The sequence below is a fragment of the Ictidomys tridecemlineatus genome, chromosome 6 (genome assembly GCF_052094955.1).
Source record: "Ictidomys tridecemlineatus isolate mIctTri1 chromosome 6, mIctTri1.hap1, whole genome shotgun sequence".
NCBI classification, from domain to species: Eukaryota; Metazoa; Chordata; class Mammalia; order Rodentia; family Sciuridae; genus Ictidomys; species Ictidomys tridecemlineatus.
In genome coordinates this window covers 2,946,943-2,963,586 of record NC_135482.1, presented here as the reverse complement: position 1 = coordinate 2,963,586, position 16,644 = coordinate 2,946,943, and the positions used below count along the sequence as shown (strand labels likewise).

General features: G+C 54.5%; 1 protein-coding gene and 1 long non-coding RNA gene across 6 annotated transcripts in view; one reads left to right on the top strand and one right to left on the bottom strand.

The window, feature by feature from the left end:
* Nucleotides 1-305: 305 nt before the first annotated feature.
* On the bottom strand, nt 306-10,293 carry LOC144378462 (uncharacterized). The gene is made up of 3 exons (XR_013440141.1): nt 3,610-10,293; nt 3,354-3,509; nt 306-3,074 (listed from the first exon to the last, which is right to left on the bottom strand). It is a non-coding gene; the product is annotated as an uncharacterized LOC144378462 (long non-coding RNA).
* Nucleotides 10,294-10,351: 58 nt separating this feature from the next.
* The window catches only part of Ppara (peroxisome proliferator activated receptor alpha), a 60,808-nt gene continuing 54,515 nt past the window's right edge, over nt 10,352-16,644 (top strand). The window contains exons 1-2 of one of the 5 annotated variants that reach the window (XM_078052522.1): nt 10,352-10,511; nt 11,629-11,710. The gene's annotated coding sequence lies outside the window, so the exon portion shown is untranslated. Of the gene's footprint in view, nt 10,512-10,630; nt 10,826-10,850; nt 11,104-11,152; nt 11,174-11,622; nt 11,711-16,644 lie in introns of those variants that run through there. The other 4 variants (XM_078052524.1, XM_005335021.5, XM_078052523.1 and 1 more) reach the window with 4 other exon arrangements.

The following is a 16,644-nucleotide window of genomic DNA, read 5'->3' as shown; positions in this document are numbered from 1 at the left end:
TAAAAGATAGAGTGTGTCTAAATGTCGAGCGGGTTGCATGCACCCTGATAAGAACAAGCAAACCCGGGGCATGTGTGATCTCCTCACCATAAATGCTATTGCAGTGTAAAGTAGCTGCGTGCTATTTCACTAGCGAAAAGTTTCTACACAAAATAAGCTGGGTGTTGTTAAATTTGAACGTGTAGGATGTAAAATTCTAAGGGAAAAAAAAATCTCCGAGGATGGGGTGCTTTTGTGTGTGCGTGCATGGGCACAGGCGAGCTGGGGATGGGCCCTGGGGCCTGGGGCACGCTGGGCAGGTGATCCACCGTTGAGGGGCATCCCAGCCCATGAAGGATTTTTTTTATTAGAGCATTTTAATCATTCACAATGGTTGGGTTCATTTTGACGAAATCATACGCAAGGAATTCTGTTTCCATCCCACCCCTTCCTCCTTCCCTACTCTCCTCCTCTGCTGTACTGACCTCCCTTTCAATCCTTTGTTTATTTATGTTTGATCGTATTTCTACATAGACATAAAAGTGAATTCCCACTGGTACATTCAGACACGCACAGGGCGTGACCTGGTTGAACCGCCCCACATCTCCTCCCCTTCCCTCCCCCCTCTCCTTCTCCCCACCACTCACCTTCCCTACATCGTCACTCTATCTGACCCCCTGCCCCTTATTTTGCTCTCAGTTCCACGGAGCAGAGGAGGCCTGATGCTCTAGTCTGGAGGCCTCACTGAGCGCGATGCTCTCCATCTCCACCCGCGTCCGGCAGGAGGTCACCTCGTTCTCCCGCGTGGCTGAGTGAGACCCTCCTGTGTGCGTGCAGTGTCTCCCTCCCACGTGTGATCTGTGAGTCTCCTTGAACCTGAGCGCACCTCGGCCTCCGTGTGTGAACCAGTTGTTCCGTAGACTGTCCACCACGAGGAGACTCCGCTGACCCGCTGGCAGGAGGACCGCCAGAGGGAGCCCTTCTTGGTGCATCCCATTATGAGGCCTGTGGCCGGGAGCCATTCTGTGACAGGGCCTGGGGCAGGCGAGGTCTGCCAGACCCTCCTTGCAAAGCCACCGTTTCCTTGTGTCATGAGGAGGAGAGACTTTGAGACTTGATGAACATCCAGTTACCTGAACTTTGACCCACTAATCTTAGCATCCGTGGTCGGCTTTTGCCTGATGCAGTTATTATGATGACGATGGTTAGATGATTATTTTTATTTCTTCATTCCTGTTATGATTTTATTAGTAATCATCTGAGAGCCCAGTTCCCAAGACACTTCCTGTCTAGTGAGGGACACCTGCAAACAAACACACTGCAGTGACCTCATGGGAGTCCCTGGAGTCAGGAGGAGGGGAGAGATCAGGAGGCCTTCCTGGAGGAGGTGGCACCTGAAGTAAGTCTTCAAAGGAAAAACAGAAGTGGGGGAAGGAGCTGCCCTTTGGAAGGAAGAGCAACATGACGTGAAGCCGTGGGAGTGGTGTGGCTGGGGAGAGAGGAGAGGCCATGACCCTGCCAACCCCAGGTGTCGGGCCAAGGGGCTCTGTCCAGGCCTGTGGGCTGCCAGCGATTCAGGGGTGTGGCCAGAACTGAGTGGTGCAGGTGGACAGAGCCTGGAGGCCAGTGGAATACAAAAGTAAGACCGGGAAGGGAACAGCCGCCAAGCAGGGGAAGTCCCTCTGGAGCCCGGTGGCCTGTGGGCTGACCTCCATCACCCTGAGGCCAGGCACAGGGAGGTGGGGGAGCCAGGGCACCCTGCAGAGCAGAGGCCAGAGCTCGGGCTCACAGGCAGGTGGGTGAGGCCAGAGAAGCCTCTGCAGCTGTCCCAGCCTTCCTCTCAAGGACTGGCCTGCCCTTGGGACACAGAGGGGCTCCAGGGTCCTGCCCTCAAGGAAACCACAGTCCAGAATGTTCTAACTGAGCCTCAGCCCTGTTCAGAGGTTCCTTCCCAGAGGGCTTCTTGGGCTCCTCCCCAAGGAGGCCAAGAGGCCCGGGTTGGCCTTCCCTTCCCAGAGCCTGGGGTCCCCGACTGCGTGCAAGAAGTCAGGGACACTGCAGAACCGGCTTTCAGGGCCCACCATGTTAACTGGCCCTGAGGACAACTCTGCCCCAGAGCAGGGCCCTCACTGCTGCTGGTTCCAGAAATAAGCTGCAGTGGACTTTCAGACCAAAGATGTGGGCGGGACAGTGGCAGGACCCAGAGAGGAAGTGGAGTGGCCAACCAGCCTGGAGGGTGGGAAGGGCTGCCATGGGGCTTGGGCAGTCTGTGGGAGGCCAAGGTGAGTGACTTTCAGCTGACCTGCTTGGCCCGGGAAGTTCCACTGACATGGAGCTGAGCCCCGGGGCAGGGGTTCAGGGCTCGGTTCCGGCTGGGGCTGGCCCAAAGCACAGCACAGTCAGTGATCGCAATTTGCCACGAGGCTGAGCTGTGCACCATCACGTGTCTGTTCCCAGCCCTCCACCCTGAGCGTCACACGGGCTCCCTTCTGGGGCATGTCACAGTCACACCTCCGGCACAACGCAGAATCCGGAGCTGGCAGGGACATTTGAGATGGGCCAGTCCAGCCTCTCGTTTTACAGTTGGGAATGGACTCAGAGCAGCCGTGGCTGTCCAAGGTCACCGGGCCTGGAAGGGAGCCGTGAGAACAGTGGAAAAAATGAGCACATGTGAACAGGGCTCTCGGCCCGAGCCCGCCTGCGCGCCCAGGCAGGTGGCTGCAGTGACCACAGCTGGGAGCAGGCAGAGGGAGAGCCAGCAGGGCAGGGCTGCGAGGCGTGAGAGAGCCCTGCGCACAGGGAGCACCCTTAGTCACCTCTCTAGGCAGTCAAGCCCAGAAGGTGCTTCAGACACCTGTCCCCCAGCCCAGGGAGCTAGCAGCTCCTTCCTCTAGATCAGCACTGCCCCCAAGCAACAAGCTCAAATATCCCACTTGGTAAGGTGAGGCATGGCCACAAAGCACAAGGACAGGTCCTGTCCTCCAGCTTCCCAGCCTTTGGACAAGTAGCAAACCCCACCTGGAAAGCAAAGAGCGTCCATGATTGAAATAAGGGTCCGGCCATGGCAGCTGACAGTGTCTGGACCGACTCCCCCTCTGGAAGGAGCAAACATTGTAGATGGAAATGATCGTAGAAAATAACGTTAAAAGCACCAATAAGTTGCCAGGACAGTGGGACAGCCCGACCTAGAGGGGGCCATGGGGCATTTCACCCCATGGTGTCTGCCAGTCCTGCAAAGCTGTGACCTCGGAGGGCAGCAGGTGAGTGGACAGAAGTCAGGGAGTCAGGAGTCAGTCGGGGAATCTCTTTGGAATCAGCTGGGGTCCCAAGATCCCTCAGATTAAGTGAAGCAGGAAACTCTGACCCTCTCTTACCTTCCTTGCCAATCTAGAAGGAAGCACTCCTGAGCATCAAAAGGAGTAGCAGAAAAAAGGGAAAGAAATTGGACTTGAGCGTAAGGACCGGCCCTGCAAATCTGGAATCCTGATTGTCACCACTGAGCTTCCGGCTGCCACTGGGTTTCAGACGGTCTGGACAAAGAGCAGCAAATATGGAGCCTTGTTAGAAGGACCCTCTATCCTTGACCTCAGGGAAGCCCACAAATACTCCTTCTAGGGTCCTGAGACTCACCAGTGATACCGGGATGAAAGGAGCCAAGGCACCGTGAGCGAGAACCGGCCTCAGAGCGCCTCCTCCTGAGCAGACTGCCACCGGGGACAGACTGGATCAGAGACTCCATCTCAAACAGCAACCGTGCAGATGCACAAGCCGTGGCTGAGCACAGGGTGCGGCTCTCACTCCCCCAAGAATTCCACGGGAGAGGCCACAGGCCCAGGCGGGCTCATCCTGGACTTCCCCGAGCCAGGAGGGAGGCGTGGGCACACAATGGCTGGGTAGCCTGGCAGTGACTGTTGGGCAGAGCAGGGCGAGGTGTTCCCTGCCTTTGATACTGAGTAACCTCTGTGTGGGAGGGAAGGAGGCAAGGACTTGCTCTTGATAAAAAGGGTACGTGTAAGAAGGTCTCCCCCTGCTCCTTCCCACAGGTGGACACACACTCTGCCTTCTAAACTGCACCGGCCCTTCCCAGGTGGCGTCCTCTGGTTTTGCCTGCACCGTCCTAATCCCACTGCCCTTGGAGAGGTTGCCGAAGCGCTCAGACGTGCCATCTGCCCCCATGAACAGCAGCTTCTGAGTTTGACATCTGTCATGGGACTTGCCTGCGTGTGCTCATCACACAGTGCCCCACGGGGAGGGGTCTCTGCCACACACGGGGCGCCTTTCCTCTCCCACTCCGTTCTGCCTAGATGCAGGCAAGACCACTTCCTGCCACCCTGGGGGCCGAGTTCCACTGGGCCTTGTGGAACAACGTCCAGGACACTGTGTCCTGCTCCTTCCTCTGGGCCCCGGGCACATGAGGACAAGCAGGTGTGTAAGTGCTCTGCCTGTGAATCTGTCGCTGCTCTGCTTGAACATCTTCTTTAGCTCCCTGCTGTCTCCAGGGCAAAGTCCTAGCTCTGTTCCTGCATTTCGAGGCCTCCCATGTGCAGGGTCCAAATTCTTGTGCAGCCACAGCCCTGGATGCCTGGGCTCCCAGGTGGACAACATGAGGCTGGTGCCATGCTTTTAAAATTTTTCTCCCCACATTTTTTATTGGTGCGTTTAGTAGTACGTAAGGGTGGACTTTGCTGTTGTGTGTTCATATGTGCACACACGTGACAATAGAGCTGGTGCCGTTTTGCAGCAGGTCCGTTGACGTCCCTCGAGGCCACATGTAGGGAAGGCAGAGGCCCTCCCAGTCTGGCGAGGGAGGCAGGCAAGGAAATGTCGCGGGAAGAAGAAAGAGGTAGGCAGGAGGTGGAGGCTAGCCAGGGACCCAGGGGTCGGTGAGGACGACTCCCAGCGGGGGTTGGGGGGAGCTGGAGGTGTCAAGGGGCAGCAGTTTAGACAGGCCAGGAAGGGTGGATGGTCAGCACAGCTCCCAACGTACCCAAGGCCTCAAGAGGCCAGGAACACGGGATTGAAGAGGAAACGTCTATCTGCCCACAAGACGCTGGAGCCCACCTTGTTTGCTTGCCCAGAGGAACTCAGCACTGGGGTCTTGCTTGGCAGGAAAACAGGACTCCTGCTTGGAAAGTGCCAGTCCTCACTCCTACTGAGCACTCACCAGTTTTTTGGTTGGGTTTTAATATCAAGCTCAGCACTAATACCTGCCATGATGCTTTCACCTGGAGACGTAAAGTGGTGAGGTCACGGTCTCCCAGTCTGTCCTCCTACCAGTTACCCAACAGCCCCGCCTGCCAGGGGGTGGGCCCCTGCATTTCAAGGCCCCTGTCCTTCACTGCCCCCTGTCACAGCCTTCACAAACCATGAGCAATCAAACTTCCTTAAGCTCCCTTCCTGCCTCCAGTCACCCCGCGCCCCAGAAGCCCAGGCTCTAGGTAGAGGGCATGTGCTTCCCCAGGCTGAGCCCCTGGGAGGGTGCCCAGGGGCGTGTGAGCCAGGGCTCCCATGGGTGTGACTCCTGCAGGCTTCACTGCCCACACCCTGCGCCTGGGCCTCCTTAAAGATCAAAATCAGGCGCTCACACAGACTTTTCTATGCCAGGCTACAAGTCTCAACACAAGCCAACGTGTTGACTTGAGAAGAACTATCACAAGTAAAACCAGAGGAGAGAGCTGGGCACGGAAAGACTGGAACACTGTCACGAAGCCTTCGCCACACTCCTTAGCTTATCAGTGAACAGCGCTGTCTGGACAGGGGTGGGGTGTTCGTGGGGCCTCGGGCCTTCCGCCAATATGGTTTTGAACAGAGGCTGACATGGGGTGCCAATGTCTTTGTTGGGCCAAGTCAAAACAAACCAATCTCTACCAGCTATTGCTAGCACTTCATCTCCGAAGTTTTCACTAAGAAAAGGCATTTTCAACAACAAGAAAAGCACATAGAGGACGTGATCTCAGGAAGAATAAGGATATTTCTTTAAAACAACCAGATGGAGCTTTCTAGAAAACTGCCTGTCATGTCGTGGTTTATACCTTGCTGCTGATCAGGAAAACTTTGTCAAAGACAGCCTGTCTCTTGCAGGGCGCTGACAGCATGGTCTAGTTCCTCATTTTAGTGAAAACCAAGACCTAGCTATGCCAGCATAGCATCCCCCCATTTGCTCAGCCACATTCACAGGGAGGCTCAGCGGGGCCTGCAGGCTCTCCTGGGCTCCAGTTTAGACGGCCAAAGAGCAGGCAGCATGGGGGAAGGGAAGGTCACGTGAGGGGTACAGTAGTCCCCCACCATCTGTGACGGATCTGTCCCAAGACCCCGGCGGGTGCCTGGATCCTCAATAGTACCAGACCACATAGATAGTTTTTCCTATTCGGGCATGCTTATGAGTCAGGCACAGTAAGAGACTAACAACAGGACAGAACAATTATGACAATATATAAGTTGTTTGAAATATAGGAATTGCTTATCTCTGGAATTTTCCACTTACATTTTCAGACCGCATCTAACTAAAACCTTGGTGAGCGCGGCCTGGGAGGAAGGGGAGCTCTGTACTTTGCACCTGTGGCCATCACACCAAGCCTGTCTCTGCCTCCCCTCACTCCTGCCTGCCCATGGCAGGGCAGCTCAGGGCCGGCCCCTGCCTGGGTCAGAGTGCTGCAGCACCGACAGCACACAGATTAGAATGAATCCACCTTACTCCATGCCTTGCAGTGAGTCTCCCATGGTACTAGAGGTCACACTGATCCAGAAGCTTCGGGTCCAAACTCTGGACTAGTGGGAGCAGCCACTGCTGCCTAAGCCACCTGGGGGCAGAGCCTGTGCGCTGGCTGCGGAGGCAGCGTCTCTGGGGAGACAGCGATGCTGTGGCTGGGCTGGGCTGGCCTTCCCAAGGCCTATAGGTGAGCAGGCCAGTCTGTTGCCCTTGATCAGAGTCAAGTTAATTGTCAAAGGGGTACAGTGCCCACAGTAGTAGCAGTTTCTGGGCCTGAAGACCTAGAGTGAGCCTGCAGCTTCACCTACCACCTGGGTTAAAGACCATTGGTTAACAAGCACCTGTTATCATTTATTACTAACCGGATGAGGTCATGCCCCTCCTTACAACCCTCCATGATAGGCGTCCCACAACCCTCAGAACAAAAAGCGTCACTCCCGACCCAAGCACAAGGCCCTGCCTGGCCAGGGTCCTGCCCACCTCTGCTTCTCTTATACCATTCCCACCCTCTCTCCCCTTCAGCACAGCCCCTCTTTCCTGCCAGGGCTTCCAAACATGCTGCTGCCACCCCCTGGGGCAGCTGGGGTCAGACTGATTCTGAACACCAGGCTTCCATTGTCTGCCAGCAGCTGAGATGTCAGGGGGTAGGTGGCTTCAGTACCAGACAGCTGAGCCCAGGGCACCCAGGGTAGGTGCTGATGCTGATGGCGGAGTGGATTTGAACTGAGAGGTCTCCTGCTCCTCTTAGGGACTTTGGCCAAGTGCTGTCATTCCTGGCCCTTGGTTTCCTCATCTGTAAATGGGGGTGCACCCAGCTGTCTTTGGGGGCTATTGTGAATTTTAGCGGGGCAATACGTTGTTACCTGGAATGTCAGTACTAGGGTGGCGGCCAAGCACGCCCACAGTTGGCCCTCACCAAGGTCCAGCCTCAACCTACCAGGAGCTCCCTATTTGCCCTGCCCTGACGGACTTCCACCACCTGATCTGAGGGCATGCTTCCAGGAGATCAGAGACCACTGCCCCGGTTAAACACCCTGGCCACACAAAGCCAACCGACAGGAGGCTGCAGATCAGCAGAGGGCAAGCCAGTGACCCTCAGAGGCCTTGGGTGGTTCCTGGAAAGGGCTTACCTAAGCTGCAGGGTAAACAAACAGCCTGAACCCCAGACCCTTGGGAGAAGCTTCACTGGGGCAGGGGCAGGCAGTAGTCTCACACACTGTCTGGACACAGATGACTGGTGACACCCACTTCCCAGGTCTGGAGTCTAACCTGCTGCCTGTTCAGAGTGGCACACCCATGGCCCTGCAGTGGTCCCCTCTGGGTACTTCCCCTCCTCTTCTGGATGTTCCAGCTTCCAGATTCTCCTGCTGCCTTGGTGGTTGGCAGGTGGGTGCACGCAGCAGGTGTGGCTTTATGGACCTACCTTCTCTGGGGCCTTTCGACAGTCCTGCATGACCTGGTGCAGCAGGGGACTCTTGGTCCCTCGTTTTTCTTACTGCAATGTGGGCATGATGACCTCTTGGAACATCTTAAAGGTTAAAAAACGTGAAAAGGGGCTGAGGCAGCACACAAGCCAGGACAGTAAGCTACATGTGCACATCTCCAAGGCAGGAGGATTCTCAGTTGAGCCCAGAGACATTTCCAGTGCACCTATAAGTCCCAGAACTAGAGTTCTACTTGGCCTCTGTGCAGGCAGAACCTCTGGCGCCCATGCCCATCAACACTGAAAGAAGAAAGGGTTGAGGAGCCATCCTCAAGCAGGGCTTGTGCCCTCTGTGACAGCTTCTCCCATTCTGCATGTGACAGGCCTCTTACCTCTATACTCTGAAAGTGGTTTCTCTAAAGAAACCCACTGTTCCCCAGAGACAGCAGATATGGAGCTGGTTCTGGCCAGGCTTCTCCATGAGAGAAGCCCTGAGCTTCCCTCTTCCTTCAGGAAACCCAGGAAGGCTGGCTGAGAGCACGTGACCACCAAATGTTTCCTCCCTAAAACCTTGGGAGCCCCAAGAACCCAAGAATGTAAATGTTCTGTGACTGGTGAGTGTACATGACCACTCTGTTGAGCCCTGTACACTCTTGGTCCTTGTCCATACATGTTTGCTAGCTCTTTCCAACTGCCTAGTTGACCATCTGAGAAAAAGAGCCAACACACCGGCACATAGACTCTCTCTCCTTGGCGCCTGGGGACCTGGGGGATGTAAGATGCCATCTTTGTGCCCAGAGGTCCTCATGAGGATGCAGCTCATGGGCTCCACGGGGGCCTCCCTGACTGCTACAGCCAGTAAAACAGGTACAGCACTACCACTTGCTGGGTAAATAGACAACGCTGCTGCCTGCCCACCTACGATATCCAGGATATAACATGTACAGGTCACTTTGCAAACTCTGATACACAAACATTAGCTATCACTAGCTAGCATATGCAATAAAAGTTGGGCTTGCCAGTGGGCAAGCTCGAAGGTTATGTGGGTGTCTGGAGGGTGGGGCAAAGTTCACCCCAGGTATGGGACTAATCAGCAAGGGTGAGTTGAGGAACTTTGTAAAAAGGCCCACCCAGCAGGGCCTGATCTCCAGTTCCTCCAGAGTAATGGAGGCTTGTGTTTGAAGTTTTCTTCCCTTTAGGTTCTCCTGTGCACTCGTCGCCACAAATAACATAGTGGCAGACGCAGGATGAGGGCAGAGAGGAGGCCTGGCATAGCACACATTTCGTTCCCAAAGGAGGGGCACCCTGCGCTGGCACGTTGACGCTTGTGCATTCCGTCCGGGAGTTCCGACCGCGCGGTCCCAACAAAGCGGCTTTGCAACGCTCTCCCCTTCTCTTCGCGATTGGCTGCTGGGCCGCGACCTCCCCTTGCGCTGGCAGAGCCCCAGCGCTTCGGCTGGGCACCAAATCAGCCCCTCACCCCAGCGCAAGGAGAGGGGCGGCAAGGCTCGCCGACAGCCAGGGGCGGGGCGGGGAGGGGCGGGGGCAGAGGGTCGGAGCCTGCGGCGCCTCCCCACGCCCGTCCGCGTTGCCCTTCACCTTCTCTTCCCCCGCCCGCCACACCCGCCCTGGCACCCCCGCCACCTGTTGGCGCGTGCTCCCGGCTGGCGCTCGCGTTCTCTCTATTTTGCATCCTGAGGTTCCGGGACAGGGTTCCTCCCCGCCGGCTCCCAGCCCAACAAGGTTCGAGACCCGCTCCTCGTCTAGTTCAGCTCGTCAGGCAGACGGGCGGTGCGGGGCTCACCAAGGGAGGCGGGCCTGGCCAGCGTGGCACGGGCGCCCGGCGGGAACCGCCACCCGTCCCGCGGGCTCGCGCCTGCCCCACACTTAAACTTCAGCCCCTCCCGGTGCGCGGGCCTGAGGGGTCGCGGATGCCCAGGAGCACGCAGCGACCCATCGCAGCGCTCTTCCCCCTCGCCCGGTGACCTTGGGCAGTCCCTTGGCCTCCCCAGCCTCAGTTTCCCCCTTGGTGCCACCGCCGCCCGACCCGAAGAAGGCAAGGCTGAAAGCGGCCCGCCCCCTCCCCTGCAGCAGCCAATCAGGAGCCGCCGTCCGGGGGTGTGTCCCGCCCGGGGCCCAGACTCAGGCCCCGGGGCGGGGCTTCCGGGGCGGTCACCAAGCGGCCGGACCCGTGGGGGACGGCCGAGGGGCGGTGCATGTCACGGGGGCGCGGCTGGCACCGTCGCGCGGAGGCGGCGCCGGGCAGGGGCCGGGGACGCAGCGGCCCCACGGCGGGGGCAGCGGGCGGCTGGGTGGAGGCGGCCGCTTGCGCCCTGCCTGGCGCCGCCTCCCTCGGTGCGCTAGCCCCGTGGACCGGCAGGCGGCGGACCGCAGCCCCAGGTGCCCAGGGGCAGGCGGGCGGGCGGGGGTCGAGGCCCTGGCGTCCCTGGCCCCAGGACGAAGAGGGCGGTGGACAGGGCAAAGGAGGGGCCGGACGGCGCATGCGCGTACCTTGGGGGCGCGGGTCTAGAGACCCTGGGGCGCGGGGCGAGGGCACAGGCAGAGAACTTGCGGGGCGTGCAGGGCCCACGAGGCTGTCCCGTGCTCAATCTCTCTCGGAGCGCCGGGAGCCTGCTCTGAACTCCCGCATCCGCAGCTGTCGGGGCTGGGGGCTTCGCGGAGTTCGGGGGACCGCAGCGACGCCGGGTCCTCTGGTTGTACCCTGGGAGGGAAGGCCCACGGGTGGGGACATCCCGACGTGCCCTGTCCTCCCCCCCTCCGCGGTGGAGTTTGGGCGTCACCAGCTTTGGGGGCGTCTCCCGGGACACCCTCCCCCCCAGGGATCCCCAAGGCAAGGTAACCCTAGGCCCAGATAGATCGACCCTGGGGCTAGTGCACCCTGCGGCCGCTGCCCGACAAGACACAAACGCGATTAGAGTCACCAGCTGCGGACCACGTTTGACGAACAGTTCTCACTTTGCTCCCAAACGCAGTGAGCAACCCAGGGCAGCCTAGGGCAGGCTCTGTGGGGTACTGTGGCGACTGCGAAACCGCGCACCCAGGTTTCCCTCGTGGTTCCAGGGAAGCTTCACAGATTGATGCCCGGGATGGGAGCGAGGACGGGCGGAGAGCTCTTTGCCCACGCCCACCTCCACAGGGCCGCTGGGGCTTTCCCCCAGGCTAGCTGGCTTATTTATTTTCTCCTTAAACATAAAGGAGGGAGGTGTGCCCACGTGTCTAGATTCCTTCCATGGTTGTGTAATGTTTGGGGCGCCGAGGGGCACTCTGGAACCCTATGGCTTGCATACCCACCTCAACCTCTGCCACTACCCTCACCCCCCAAATAAACCAGGGACTGGCTATGGGAGGAGGGCACAGAGCTTTCCCGGGCACGGCCCCATGACCCCGATGTCGTTTCAAGAAGCAGGGTCACCGTGACTTTCCTAAGGTGGTGGAGAGTTGGGGGGCATCCAGAAAACATAGTAACCATTTCCTCCTCTGTCTTCCCACTGCCAAGGTTGAAATTAAAGGCCCTACCTGATCGGCAAAGCGACAGTGTGTGGCAAGACACGCTGAGAACCAAGAACCTGTCACCCCAGGTAAAAAGGCTTAATTTACTACTTTCAGACCGAAATATCTTGTGTTTGTTTCCCTTGCACGACAGACTGGCAGTCTGGGAGTTAATCAGCACTTTCTGATGTAATGTTAAATGCATTTTCAGTGCTTGGAAAGTAAGAGGAATGTGCACGGATTCCCTTTCGGCTCTGAATGACTGTGTCATTGCACTGGAAACATCATTTCTTTGTGACAGGCTGGTTTTGTGTAGTTTAAAATGATAATGAAACTTTGAGAAATGTTATAACTTACCAATCACTTGAGTTATTGACACCAACCAGTTAAGACCAGCGTGCTGTCTCCTAGCAGCTATCATTTTGAACATTAAGCAGATGCTTGTCCATTGGGTGGGTTGGTGCCAGAACTGCCAGCAGCCCCAGCAGGGATGACCCCAGGACACAGCAGATGATGAACATCTGGGTAGTCACCCTCCGTGAAAGACAAGAGGCAATGGGCTTGACAAATCTTGTGCAGCTTCGAAGCAGAAGTAAATTAATTGATAATAGAAAAAAAATGTTTCCTTCCCCCCCCCCACATCTTAAACATATAAGACATGCCACAATCCCACAACAGCTCTTTTTAACTAGCTTACATCTGTCAAGCCTGTAAACAGAGTGTTAAAAGTTTTATGTATGTGTGAGAGAATCAGAGAATAGAAAAGGTTTTTTTTTCTCTATAGTTTTGTAACTTGCTTTTTGAATACTAGGTTAAGAGAAACAGTTCTGTGTGAAAAAGAAAATGTATTTCTGCTTTATCCTTTTAAATATCCATGTAATATTCCTTTGTGTTTAGATAGAGCAACCTTTAGTCAGTCCAGAGACACACACATAGTTCGTCCCCTCTATGCCCATTCACTGAGTAGCGGCTGGGGATCACTGCACCCATCATGAACAGTGTAACTGTCCATCTGCTTATGAAGCTGATTTTCACTCTGGAATATAGAAAAGAAACCTAATGATAATTCTCATCATATAAAAGATGAAGAAACTGGAGTGCAGAGAGGGGAGCACCGTTGGCCGCAACATCTTGCTCTTAGTGACATCTTGCTCCATGTGCTCTTTTTCTTGCATGCCTTGAGCATTAGTGTTTTTATAATAAATATTAAGTCATTTTCTAAAACGTTCACTAAAATGTTTCTACTTACTGTAAATGCATTTTAGACTTGCCAAACTTCCCTCCCCTCCTTGCTCTCCTGTGGTCCGGGTGTGTGAAAGGGTGGGTGCGCTCTTGGTGGCATGGGGTGAGTGTCTCGGGTGACCAGCATCACTGTTTCGTGCCACCCTGATTGTGTTGCGCCACACACAGAAGACGCGGCCCGTTGAGTTGTCCTTTTCTGGAATTGAGGTTCTCCATTTATACCTGGTTTTGGTGCTTGATATAAAGTCCATTTTTCAAATGTTTTGTAGACATTGTATAAAATGGCAGCGCTTCTGTGGAACAGACTTGCTGTTATTGCAGCCTTATAAACACATAAAACAAGCTAGTTCACCTTTTAGACTATGTGGTTAGGGAAATTAAGAACATAATTTAAATTTATAACTTGGTGATAAGAGATTTGTGGGTTTCTTTTTTTCTTGGGGAGATTTTGGTAGATTTTGTTTTATTTAAGTTTTTTTTGGGGGGGGTACTGGGGATGGAACCCAGGACCTCTCATGCGCTAAACATACACTCCAGCCCTGAGCTACATCCCCAGCGCCCAGATAGTTTAAGGTAAGACCCCGCTGTGTGTGGGCTGTGTGTGAAGGAACTTGCTTCTTGTCTGCATTTTTCGGGGGCTAGCATGCGTGGGCTGCTTCTGGAGAGGAGTGCCCTGCGTGCGTGGGCTGTGTTTGCAGCCTATTCTACAGGTGACTGAAGGACCCAGTCTGGTTTGCTCTTGTTTGAAGGGGTGTGTTCTTTGCTTCTGTAGCACTTAATGACTCTGTACCTCCTGGCAGTGATACCCTGGAGGGCCTAAAGAGAGTGCCCGCCACAGGCTGTAGCCCTTACCCTCGCCAGCTCATCTGGGGATTGAACCCAGGGCCTTGTGCATGCAAGGCAAGCAGTATTCCAACTGAGCTAGCTCCCCAGTCCCACCCAAGTTGTTTTAAGACCCATATAGGGTGGAAAGAAAAGTATTTGGACATTTTTTTAAATTTTTGTTTTTGGGTACAAGGGATTGAACTCAGGGGTCTCAACCCCTGAGCCACATCCCCAGACCTATTTTGTAATTTATTAGAGACAGGGGCTCACTGAGTTGTTCTGCGCCTGGCTAAATTGCTGAGGCTGGCTTTGAACTCACGGTTATCCTGCCTTCGCCTCCCAAGCCTCTGAGACTACAGGCGTGCGCCACCGTGCCCAGCTGTACATTTTGGTAGGCACCAGGGAGACAGGTTGAGGGTGGGAAAGGTTAGTCCTGCCTGGGTTCTGGCCCATGGGCTTCTGCCTGCAGGTGTGAAGGCCTCTGTCCACCTCCTCTCAGCAGAAGCTGGATTCTCCTCCAGGCCACTCTGGAGTGTTGCCAAGCTCATGGGCTCTGGCTCCAAACTGTGCCCACCCCAGGAGATCCCGAGAAGGAAGGACACTGCATGCATTCTCACCCAGCAGATCTGCTGCCTGAGTTGGGTTTGCTCTCATTAATTTGTTATCTTTCAAAGACTACTGGAAAGAAACACTTCCCCTGCCCCATAAATACCCAAAACACTTTTGTTTTCAATTTTGTAGAGGTAAAGGGACATTCTCCACTGGTAAGAACCAAGTCAGCATTGAGGGGTTCCTGTTGGCTTTGAGTTTGGATGTGACCCCAGGTTTTGGTAATAATGTATCTTGCAGTGTGTCTAGATTGTGCCACAGATTGTGCCTGGTCCTGCAGGGCCCTGCTGAAATGCAGTCTCCATGCAGTCTCCCTGGATGCACAGCCAGCTGCTATCCAGCATTGAGGCTCCTTGTCCGCCTGGTCGGACTCCCTGAGGACAGAGTGTGTCCTGTTTGTTACTGCTCTGCTAGTCCTGTGCACTCAGTAGGTGCTTGTAAATGCTTCTTGAATATGTGAATGGTTAATAGAATTTAAATCCCAAAAACTAATGATGGGTCTCTGTGATCAGCACAGTAGTCAGCTGTGCATGGAAGCTCCTGGGGGGCGCCTAAGCTGTAGTGCACACAGCTCCAAGCCTGCAGATGACCGCTTATCCTGTCCCTCCACGGCGGGATACCCCTTGGCATTTCCCAGCTTCCCTCGTGTAGCTGCCATTGCAGCAGGGCTGGGAGAGTTGCAGCTGAAGTGATTCGGTTTGTAGTGGTCACTAAGTTTGGGAGGTGTTGTACATTAAATAGACTTATGAAGTGGCTTGAGGATCTGTTTAAATAAAATGCTATTTTTTTTTCCTGTAAGATCATGGATTCAAATGCCAAACAACCAACGCAGTAGGAAAGGGATACCTTGGTGAGTTGGGAAGTGTGGGAATACTGTCGGTAGAGAGAGACTCCTGGGAGAGATTTGAGAAAACAGTGATCAGATGTTTCCGGTGCAGCCTGCCTCTGTTTTTTATTTGGCTCTATTTTAAGAAATTTGCAAATAAAGAGCAATAAAAATGTCTGATCTGATCCATGTGCTTGACACTTTAGGGGCCAGAAGCAAATCTTTGAAAGAGCATAATTGGAACTGTGAGAGTCAGGAATAGAATGCAGAACTGTCTCAGAGTTCTGAGAAGCCGGTTATGAGTGATTCGAGTTGAAGTTAGGGTCAAGAGTGAGGGGGCCCCAGGCCCCAGGCGCTCTTACAGCCCCTGTAACTGAACAAGTCTGTCCTTTTGTGATAACCACACGGTGGTGACAAGTCACCAGGCACCAGCAGGAGAGCGGTGACTTCCTGAACCACGCCAATCAGTGGCCAGCCTGAGGCGCACTGAAAGGCGCATTTACTGTGAAGCACTCTGGCTTGTAACAGGCAGGACTGCTCCCTGGCCAGTCTGGTCCCGTGATCTGAAAGTGATCTGAAGTTTTCTCTATCACCTGTATGTGAACTATGAGACGGCTTCCTGGAAGAATTTTTAAATGCATTTTCTGGCAATTTTCTTTACTGGACAAAATAACACAAGCCCCGTAGGAGCCTTTGTCTAGAATTATGAGCAAATGTGATAACTTCTTTCCTGCAGTTCGATTATAGCTCATTCCACGGGACAGCGTGGTGACTGAGTCGGCGTCGGGGTGATTCCCTGCTCACCTTCTGTGTGTTTGTCTGTGTGTTGGGATGGGATTAACATCAATGATGTTTGTAGAAAAAAAATGGTCAGAGGACTTTGAAATTTGGTTTAGATGGACTCATCTCTCAGTATGTGAAAGCTATTTACAATAAAAACAAACAGGGCAGTATTTGATGTGGCTACAATATCTTTGGACTTTACAACCCGTCTATTTATTTGCTTGATTTTTGTGCTACTGGGAACAGAACCCAGGGGTGCTTTACCACACTCCCAGCCCTTTTTATTTTTTCATTTTGAGACAGGGTCTCACTAAGCTGCTGAGGCTGGTCTTGAACTTGCCATCCTCCTGCCTCAGCCTCCTGAGTTGCTGGGCTTACAGGTGTGGCCACTGCACCTGGCTGCAGTTTATGAGGGAGAGTATTTTGCCTAAGTACTATATTGCCTTTCCCCCACTTTGAAAAATGTTACAAAACCTGTCACCAGACATAGGCAAGGGAACTTTGGCTCACCTTCCCTGACTGGCTGTCCAAAAGTTCAAAACATGACCCTTGTTCTCCTGTCCTTTGAAAACCTCGCTTGTCTCGTCGAGAGCCTTTTTCAGAAAGGAAGACATTCTGTCACTGCCATTTTTGAGACATAAAGGCAACCTCCTCTGTGAGGATACTTGGTGACAAGTCCTGAAAGAGGCCAGCAGTTGGAAAAGCCAACGCACAGATGCGCAGCCCACCTGCGCTGGA